This window comes from Cricetulus griseus, chromosome 7 (assembly GCF_003668045.3).
Source record: "Cricetulus griseus strain 17A/GY chromosome 7, alternate assembly CriGri-PICRH-1.0, whole genome shotgun sequence".
Classification (NCBI taxonomy): Eukaryota; Metazoa; Chordata; class Mammalia; order Rodentia; family Cricetidae; genus Cricetulus; species Cricetulus griseus.
Genome location: NC_048600.1, coordinates 20,890,817 through 20,901,934, shown reverse-complemented (window position 1 = coordinate 20,901,934; position 11,118 = coordinate 20,890,817). Strand labels below are relative to the sequence as shown.

At 41.6% G+C, this 11,118-nt stretch overlaps 1 long non-coding RNA gene across 1 annotated transcript; it reads left to right on the top strand.

The window, feature by feature from the left end:
• Window positions 1-4,129: 4,129 nt before the first annotated feature.
• On the top strand, window positions 4,130-6,117 carry LOC107978946. The gene is made up of 3 exons (XR_003486931.2): window positions 4,130-4,217; window positions 5,027-5,111; window positions 5,758-6,117. It is a non-coding gene; the product is annotated as an uncharacterized LOC107978946 (long non-coding RNA).
• The last annotated feature ends 5,001 nt before the right edge of the window (window positions 6,118-11,118 follow it).

The window sequence follows — 11,118 nt, the reverse complement described above, 5'->3', positions numbered from 1 at the left end:
GTTGGCTTAGGAAGCTAATTGAGATCAGTCATGGGGAGCACATTGTGATTCCAACATTCTAAGGCAAGAAGGGAAGTTGTCACTACTGTGTAAATTCTTCAGATTAACTGAACAGGACACTCACCGGGGACTACCCAGGATGTGATGTGGAGCCTCTGGAGGGAATGGTGCATTCCCCTGGTGTCACATAAAGGGAACACACTATTTGCAAGCAGGGAAAGTGGCACTCAGAGCATCTCTATTCCAGGGTGTTATGAGTGACAGGTAGCTATGTGAGCACCCTCACATTTGATTGATTCATAGGTGTACCCTAAAGGTTGCAAATTTGAAACTCTGAAGTCATTGTCTGAAGTGACAGAGTCACCCCAAACCAGTGTTTTGGGAACATTTTAGCAGCATAATTTCATGAAAAAATGATAGCCTGTACAGCAATCTGTTTGTCAAGAGTCTCTCCTGGAGCCAGAGCTGGGTCAATAGCATTCTAATATCTCATAGGCTGGAGTCTTGGCATACCTCAGGGATTGAGTTGATCTAAAAATGAGGCAAAACAGAGGTTGTCAAATATTTTCTTCAAAGGATCAGATATTAAATATTTTAGGGTGAATCCTTTGATATAACTCTCCAACTATCTGTTGATGGCTTTATATCATGTGATGGTAGCCATAGACAATCATAAATTAAGGAGTATCGTGATGTTTCAATAAAATTTTATTTCTAAAACACATTTGTCTATCTGTGCAAGTTTTTCAGCTCCTGGGGGCAGGATTTTAGAGTGTCCTAGAAGGGATAACTGGGGGCTGACTATTGCTATGAGCTGATACAAAAATAAAAAGATGAAGTGACAGAGCAGAGGGGGGAACAGAGGTAGTTTTCTTAAGATGTAGAATATAGAAGAAAGTATATGATACTGAAAAATAGAGTAGTATATGAAGCAAAGGGGTAAAGGTTGGAAAAACAAGTATGTTGGTGCAGTTGGAGCAGACAGACTGTAGGAAATAGCTAAAGGGCTTCTTGGTGGCTGAGATTTTCTTGTGAAGATTAAAGGAGGAAATAGCTGTGAAAATGTTTTGCAGACTATACAAATGCCAGCATGTTGTTTCCTAACTTAAAGACACTAGAGTATGCTATCCTATGCTAATGTGGTTTTCTTTTTATTTTCTTGCTGTATGTCTTGGAAAGCCACTTGGGTATTTCCTTTTCTTTTCTTCTTTGCTTTTCTTTTCCAAGAGTTAGATTGTTTGATCTGTATTTTAAAAAGATCTCCGGATCTTTTTAATGGAGGGCAGTCCAGGGTGGCTGAGCTGAGGGGAGATGGTGATGATTGATAAAGATGCTGCTTCAGCCATAACTGTGAGTGATAGATGACGAGAAACTGCACCAAGGCAGCAGCCATGGAAGTAGAGAGGGTGGATCTAATGAGATAGCTGGGAGGCTAGTTGTCTTCACTTGATGAAGCTTTGGTGGCATGGGCAGAGATGCACAATGTACTTCAGTAAAGACCAGATATTTTATTTGGGCTATATGGTGGATTTCAAAGCTAGGAGCAGCACTGTTCAGTTATGTTCTGGCCTGTGGCAATCAAGAAAGTAAAGCCGCAGGACACAACAAAGGTGTAGACTGAGTTTGGAGTTAATTGAGAGCATGGTGTTTAAAAGAAGCAGTGGCCAAGACCTGAACCACTAGACTGAGGGTATAGCAACCTTCAGCTTCCCGAGGCATAAAGAACACCCATCAATTTCTAGGGTATGAAGACCAGTGAGAGGGCTTTCACCTAAGCCTCCCATCCTGACATTTCAGGCTCTAAGAATGGCAGAACTTCCCCTAACCTTGAACTTGCACAGCACTCTTGCCTGGAAGTAACCTTTGCTTTATGATCGTGATAAAAGACATGTCCCAAGGAGGACTTGGCACAAGTCTAGGCACATTTTGAGCCATGTACCCAGTGGCAGATGTATACTGAAAGTCTGCCCTCTGTTGCAGAAAAATCATGAATATTCAAAGCCTTTGGAAGGAATATGCATGAATATTCAAATTCTTCTTCATAAGTTGATGGTAGGCACCTACATTCCTGGCTCCTCTACCTACAGAGCAGACCACTGTGTTCTCTGCTGTAATACACTTTCTCCCCAGCCATTGCTGATTCTGTGCTACAGAAGACAAAGGACCCACCTAATTTGTAACATGTCTTTCACGGTGGTTGTGTACAAACACCAAAGAGAGGGGGAATGGCAGGCCTCTGCCATAACTGCTTATGCTCTCAATGACCGTGGAGAACAGGAAGTCTACAGGGATAGGCTTCCTGATTTTCACTTCCTGCCCTCATCTGCTTGCTGAGCTGGGAGAGGTCTCCGACATGGTGGATTCAGAACATGGATCCTTCTGTAGGTCAGCAACTTTGGCTTTTCAAGTGAGAAGAGCAGGTCTTTGTCTTGGTCAATGAAACTTATCAAACAAACTCATCTCTAGCTTCTACTGTCACACTTCACAGTGTGGTTGAGGTAGGATTTGATACAGGTAGGGATGAATGGCCATCTTCCCTGTGGTTGTTTCAAAGTATTTGGCCCCCATAAGCTCACAGGAAGTGGTATCAGGAGGTGTGGCTTTGTTGGAGTGGGTATAGTCTTATTGGAGGAAGTGTGCCACTGTTGGGATGGGCTTTGAGGTTTCCTATGCTCAGGACACCACCTAGTGAATCAGTCAACTTCCTGATACCTGCAAACCAAAATGTAGCCAGTACCATATCTGCCTGCATGCAACAATGCTCACCATCATGATGATAATGGACCGAACCCCTGAAACTGTAGATGAGTCACGCCAATTAAATGTTTTCTTTATAAGAGTTGCCATGTTCGTGGTATCTCTTCACAGCAATGAAAACTCTAATTAAGACATTCTCCTTCCCATATCACACCTATCCACCTCCCATACTCATAGCATATGATTTTATTAGTGACTTTCCTTGCTGCTGTGATCAAATACTTGAGAAAAAGTAGTTTAAAGGTGGAATTTAGGCTTATAGTTTGACATGATATGCTCCATCAAAGAGGGAAAAGCCCATGCAGGAACTGAGGTGGCTGGTCACATTTATATCAGTAGCCAAGAAACAGAGATCAGACAGGAAATGGGGTTGAGCTATCAAATCTCAAGGTCTACTCTCAGTGACTCATTTCCTCCAGCAAGCTTCCATCTCTTAAGAGTTTCCCAGCCTTTCTGAGGAACCAAGCTTTCAAATACACAGTCCTTTGGGGGACACTTCACATTCAAGCCACGATAGTGGTTAGGACTGGGCTCTGGTATCTTCCCTTTGTAATACATGATCCATGCTTTAGAAACACAGTTCAATTTTCTGTGCTTCAGTTCCCCCAGATGTGACATTACCTTCCTCAAAGATCAATTATGAGGTATCTGAACAAGGTAATATATGTGAAGCATTTGAAATGCTGACTGGCCACTAATATGCAAATATGCACTGTGTAAATATTCTACCAAAGGCTGCAGGGTTCCCACTCACAGAGCTTCTGACTTCATGAGTTGCTTTCTTCTTCTCCTTTGCTGGGCTCTCACTGGTGGGCCTAGTATTTGATCTCTGGAATGGAACAGATAGGAGACATTTCAGTGGGGGGACATTTGGATTTCTGATTGCTGTGTTAGATTTACTATTTCTGCAGGATCAGGGCACTGCCAATCAAGTGACTTTTGACCCTTCTTGTTGACTAATTTAAGCAAATGATAAATTTCTCCTGAATCACTAACTAACAGGAAGATGAGTCACCCTTGGATGGATGTGAGCCCAGCTGGACAGATGCACATGCTGTGTGCCATTGGTGGGCACTGCGAGAGTCAATGGGGTGATGGGCATGCAGATTTTTAGGGGGCAAATACAATTATGATTTAGTGTTTTCCAGATGTTCAGAGCCTGGATACAAAGGCAGAATAGTCATGATGTGAAGATATAAGAAATAGAATTCATCAAATAGAGTATGTGTGCATGTGTGTGTGAGTGTGTTTGTAACTATGCGAACTCTCTAAGCATTTGAAACATACCATGTGGCTTGTAAGATAAACAAAACTGATTTGTCATTCTTGTTCCCAGGATCCAATTCTGTGCTATATCCAAATGTATAAATAAAAAACAAAACAGAAGTGTAGATGATCTCTTCTCAGGACTCATTTGCATCTGTAAATGAATGTGAGAGTGTGCTGGAGAGCTGGTCCAGGTGAGGACTCACCATTGTTGGCAGGGATTTGAGTGTAGTCAATCAATCAGAAAGTGACTGGTAAGGATTTGTGTGTACCTAGGCCTGGGTGGATTCAGCCATGCTGGGCGGCCTAGGGGGTGTGGAGTCAGTTACAATGGTGTCACTTTGAATGCCCCATTGAGGTGAGAAGGCACAATTAATACTCAGAAATGCTTTGAGAGAAAGACTCTAAACATAGATCAGTATTGAGGAAAAGAGACTGAAGAATGTTAGAAAAACATGACAAAGCTTTAAGGGAAAAAGGAAGTAGCTCCTTGGAAGAGATAAAGTTGGGGTGAGCCTAGGAGCACACTTTTGTTCAGTGCCTTAAGCATTTACTTATCAGCCACATTAATTGAACAGTACAAATGAAACAAAGCAACCAGCCCTTTGGTTTTCTGACTGATTTTTTTTCTCTGCACAATTGTACACTGCATGATGCCATCCATTGGTTGAAACTGGGATTGTACATCTGCAGGTGAGGCTAATGTAAGATTATAGACTGGAGCCGGGGACAATCTTTCCTGGAGAAGCTGAAGTGTGTGCCAATTTTATATTAACATTTACATCTGAAATAAGGGGGATGTTTGCCAACATCTTGAAGGCAGTTTTAAAGCACCTCACATATATTACAGAGAAGGGATACAGATGTGGGTAAGGCAGCTGCAATGGATTTTCTTTTCTGGATCAAAGATAGAATGCTAATTATCTGTGAAGTTTCTGGAGACCATGGGATTTTGTTTTCTCACAAAACTGCAGACTAAATTTGTTTCCTTTCACCTCCCCAGCCTTCCAATAACAACATGTCCTGGCTCTATGAAAAAACTGATCTGTGAAGCTGCAGATTGAGGACTGATTGCTTTGAGAATACTGGTATGCTTTTGTCTTTTGTTTGCCAGATTTTTAGGATTGATTTTTTGGTTTGGATATTAGCATTTAGCTACTTAAGAAAACACACACGCATTCTTGGCTGCGGTACAAAATTTAAAATATGACATCTTTCAAAGGATTGTATCTGCCTGTGTGCACACACATTTCTGTGTTAAACCCTGAATAAGGAATTGTTAGCCCATCATCATTATATTGTTATCATTTTGTTACACAAGCTCAGTGAAGATTCTTCAGTAGAATCTGTACACTTAGCTTTGAGTAGACATTCATAATCCTACTTCATTCAACAAAGACATTCAATGCAGCCTTCTGGACTGGAGAGATGGGTCAATAGTTAAGAAAGTTTGCTGCTCTTCCAGAGGACTCAAGTTCAGTTCCCAACATCACAATCACCTGCACTCACATGGTGACATACACCCAGACATATAGGCACACACACACACATACACAGATACACACACAGACATACAAACACATAGATACACAAACACACAGCCAAACTTATACACACATACATACAGACACACACAGACAGACACATACAGAGACACAAATATTAAAAGAGAATACTAAAATGCCATTAATCTCTCTATGCACAAATATTTTATTTTCCTTTCTTTTTATTCAGAACTTAACAAATCAGGAGTGGAAATTTTTTGGAAGCTGAGGCATGGACTTGGAGTGGTTGAGATATTTAAGATTCATATTTTTCAATCTGTTGATGAACAAGATATTGGAATTCTGACTTGGTGAGGCAAGTGGGCATCGTATACACCTAATCCTATGTGGAAGGTCAGATTATGAATTATTTTATTTGAAAATAAGCTTAAAGTGGATGCATTGCTAAGTCCAATATGATGTGGGTGTACTGAAAAGCAAACACTATGGAAATGAGAAAAAGCAAAAGGAATTGCTCAAGATTTGAAGGGCAGCAGACTAGACATGAGTCTGGATGTTCATTGGTCTTTGTGTTCTATTCTATTCTTTCTCCTGTTAGTTCTCTTAGATTAAAGTTACAGATGGTTGTGAGCTACCATGTGGTTGCTGGGAATTGAACTCAGGACCTCTGAAAGAGCAGCCAATGCTCTTATCTCCCCCAGTCCCATTGTTTAATATTTTTGTGTGATTTCACAGGTGTCATTGAGAGGGGAGATTTTTAAACATTTTGACTCCTGTGAATGGAAAGAGTTCCAGTTCTGTAATGTGGCAGAGAAGACATCAAATCTCAGGTTTTCAGAGAAATTCATGTCTAAGACTGGCCAAGAAAATGCAATTCTCTAGCCTTCAGTGTCCAAAACAGTATGGAGGGGAATTTCTTCTACATGTAGTATCTATTTATGACACCATAAATTTGTAAAATGTTTTTAAGCTTCCATGTATTTATTTTTGTCTTGGTAGTTTGGGATTCAATTTGAGAACTTGGGCAGCACTCTACCATGGAGTGCAGCCCAGCTCTGAGATAGCAGCTTAATAGAGAAAACAAAGTCCAAATTTAAGGAAAGATTGATGCAGTATCTTTAAGCATATGTTTAACAATGCTGTTGAGAAATAACTTTAAAACTTTGTCCAAATCTTGGAAACTTAAAGTGTCCTCTGTAGGGGGTTTGGGTCTTTGCTTTACCATCTGCTGTGGCAGCAGACCTTCCCTAGGTAGAGATGTGACATCATCATCTTCATTTCCTAATGTATTGTCCACCAAATCATGGTTCCAGGGAAGTGTTGACCGGAGGACAAATGGCCATGATCTAATTCATTTGGGAAATGTGCTCTAATGGCATGTGTCCATCTAAGGGCTTTCTAACTTTTATAGCACAGGGGTGTGCATGAAAATTCCTGCTGTACAGAAGTCTTATGCGGTTACGTCTATCTTTCTCAGCTCATTTGATGAGGAAGAATCATCTTTGTTTTTTAATACCATCTCTTAGCATCCACCATGTCTCTTAAGTTACAAATACAGAGCAGGAAGGAAACAGATGGACACATTCCATTCTGCTCTACAGAGGTCCACTGCATTTCAGTTGTTGCATTTTAGATAAACTTTAATACTATGCAGCCCCCCTTAGATTCATGTTGCCATCATTTGTTCACTATTTACTCAATAAATACATTTTCCTGTGTTTCCTAAATGTGGGAAGACTGAATTATTATTTTAAATTTATCAAATGCCCTATGGGGGAGAAATCTTATTCCAAACAGCTATTTAATTCCGTCTACATTAAATAGATTCAATTTTTCACATTATTTCAGGACCCCCAGGCTTCCAGAAAGATAATTGAGTTACATGCCAAATGTACCAACTTAAATTAAAGCATCAATTAATACAATAGCAACAACTGTAAAGACAATGGCAACCTCTGTTCTTTTCACATGAATCGTGTTAGGTAAAGCTTACTTTGAAAAGCAAGGTTCCATTTGGTGATACATAAAACTACCAATGTTTACCAATATTTTTTTGTTTTTTGGTTTTTCGAGACAGGGTTTCTCTGTGTAGCTTTGGAGCCTGTCCTGGCACTCACTCTGGAGACCAGGCTGGCCTCAAACTCACAGAGATCTGCCTGCTTCTGCCTCCCGAGTGCTGGGATTAGAGGCGTGCACCACCAAAGCCTGGCTAAAACTACCAATGTTAAACAAAACACCCAACTTTGAGCTCTTCAATGCAAGAGTTGATCTGTTCTGATTGTTCTTTCTCTGATGGGAACAGGACAAAGATGGAGGTGTTCCTAGCAATGAGATTCCACAATGTAGAAATGCAGTGTGTTAAACATGAAAGTGTTATTCAAAATGGGAATCAGTATACCACAAGATCCAGAAATTCCACTCTTAGGCATAGACCCAAAAGAAGCATATTCATACAACATGGACACCTGTTAACGATGTTCATCACAGCATTATTTGTAATAGCCAGAACCGGAAGCAATCTAGATACCCCTCAACTGAAGAATGGATAGAGAAAATGTGGTACATTTACACAATGGAGTACTACTCAGTGAAAACAACAACAACAACAATGGAATCTTGAAATTCGAAGGCAAATGATGGAACTAGAAGAAACCATTCTGAACGAAGTAACCCAGTCACAAAAAGACAAACATGGTATTACTCACTTATATATGGATTTTAGACATAGAGCAAAGGATTATCAGCCTACATTCCACTCTGCCAGAGAAGCTAGGAACAAGGAGGACCCTAAGAGAGACATACATGGTTCCCCGGAAAGGGGAAAGGGACAAGATCTCCTGAACAAATTGGGAGCATGGGAGGAGGGGAGAGGGAACGAGGAGAATGAGAAGGGAAGAAGAAGATGGGAGAAGAAGGCATGAGGGAGCAGAAAGGTTGAGTCAGGGGAAGAATAGAGGAGAACCATTATAGGTTTAAAGAGAAATCAGGCACTAGGGAAATGTACAGAGATCTACAAGGATGACACCACCTAACAATATAAGCAACAATGGAGAGCCTACCTTAAATGCTGTCCCCCCAATAATGAGATTGATGACTAACTTACATGCCATCCTAGAGCCTTCATCCAGCAGTTCTTGGAAGTAGAAGCAGACACCCACAGCTAAACACTGAACTGAACTGGAACCCGGTTGCAGAGAGGGAGGAGTGATGAGTGAAGGGGTCAAGACCAGGCTGGTGAAACCCACAGAAACAGCTGACCTGAACAAGGGGGAGCTCATGGTCCCCAGATTGATAACTGGGAAACCAGCATGGGACTGATCCAGCCTCCATGACCATGGGTGTCAGTGAGGAGGCCTCGGAAATCTATGGGGCCTCTTGTAGTAGATCAGTACTTATCCCTAGCATAGGAATGGACTTTGGGAGCCCATCCCACATGGAGGTATACTCCCTGAACCTAGACACACAGGGGAGGGCCTAGGCCCTATCCCAAAGGATATGACAAACTCTGAATATCCTCCATGTTAGGCCTCACCCTCCCTTGGGTGCAGAAAGGGCATGGGATAGATAGGGTGTTAGTTGTGGGGGCAGGGGAGGAAGGGAGGGAGAGGGAATTGGAATTGACATGTAAAACAATCGTTTCTAATACCAATAAAAAATGGAGAAAAAAAAGAAAGTTGGGTAGCATGGAGATGAGGTAATGAGACACACGGAAGAACATAGATTAGAATATATGGGTTAATTTAAATTATAAGAACTAGTTAGGAACACATCTAATCTAAGTCTAACTATTCATGCCATTATGCGCTGGCTGGAGGTTCTGACAAGGAAGTACAACTACATGATTGTCTTTTTTGTTTTGTTTTGTTTCTGAGACAAGTTTCCCTGGCTGGCTAGCCCTGATTGGCCTGGAAGTCACTATATCCACAAGTTTTGACACTCACAGATCTCTGCCTTGTGGAATATTCTTTTAACTGCATGAAGGTGTATTACATTTGTTTCTGCTGCCTTTGTTAATTATGCAATGATGCATTTATTTGATTAAATAAAATTAACCTGGGGTCAGGAGGCTTAGTCAGTAACTAGTTGACAGGAAGTGGACAGCTCTCTAGTACACTGGGGGAGAAGAGGATGTGAACAAGGTGCCGAGGTCTATATTGAAGCACCAATCTCAGTGTCTTCAAGTCTTTGTTAGCATGAAGCATACTACAGGTGGGTGGGGAGGATGCTGAGATTGAGCACTCTACTAAACTTAAACTTTGGGATTCTCAGTCTTGCCCTTGGAAAACTGTATGAAGCCCTGGAGTTGGTGTCACCTGCTGACCCTTAGCTCTGAGATGTCAGTTTCTAGGCATTTCATGTGATGTAGTTTGCACCTTTGTATGGATTGGGACCACCAATCAGTATGCTCTACCCAGCACAAGCCTCCTGCATCCTGAACTTCTCAGAGTGTCTGCATCAAGCCCTCCTCTTAACAGGAATTCTTTGTGTGCCCTCTTCCTCCCAGAGACTGTGGCAGGGTGATCCTGGCATCCTGGTTGGGGACTGTTACTTGTTTGCCCAGGGCAGGTCAGTCTCAAATAATGTCCTTTCGGCCTAAGCTAGCACCTGGCTGTAGCATCCATGGCATGATCAATGCTAGAATGGATTTCGTCTTCAGTGCTGATTTACCATGCAGGAGGAGTCATTATCATGCAAAAATCAGCCAACTGGATTTAACAACTTATGAGAACCATGAGCTTGTCCTTTGGTTAGGACTGTCAGTCTTTTATACCCGGGCCACCTGATTTAATTAGTAGATCATAGCCTTCAACTTCCCTTCTCTGCTGGTGAGCCAGGTGATCTGTCTCCCTTCTACCATACAGCCATTCCTTTCTCTGAACTTTCCAGCTGTCTTATTGTCTCTGTTATTTCTAATGTTTTTCCTTTTCTCTCTCCCAATAGAGCCTAACTTTTATGAACATGGCCCTTTTTCCATGGTGTTGTGTCACATATAGGCTGCTTTTGGGGGGGTGTTTTTATGGAGGAAGAAATGAAGAGAGGCATCTTGCTCAGCATCTGACAATTAGTCAAAGGCAGTATGGAAAACTGTAACTTTAGATGGCTCCACAGCTCCCATGATACAATTCTTAGTGAGTACGTGCCTGTATTAAAGTCCCTTACACTTGGATCATATCCACTTTACATGCCATTTATTGTCACCCCCCCCCTGCTCTTCTGGTTGTTCTATGAATACAGGATTCTTGTCTCAATGTAACCACAAAATTCCACTTCTCCACTTTTGGAAAAGTCAGTGTAGCTCAACAGAATTTTGTGGGGGAGGGGAACACCTCAGCCTATTCAAAGAGATAATTGTCATTAATCATTGTACTATCAACAAAACCAAAGCTATAGGATTAACACAACCAATGCAGCTATGGACCAAAGACGACAGCTTGTATGTGGAAAGATGGCTCAGTGGCTAAAACTGTTTTCCAAACATCTGATGACCTGAGATTGGACCCCCAGAACCCACTTAAAAGCTGGATGCAGTAACATGAGCTTGAATTGCTAGAGCCTCCATACTGGGAAATGGGAAGGGGAGACAAGGAAA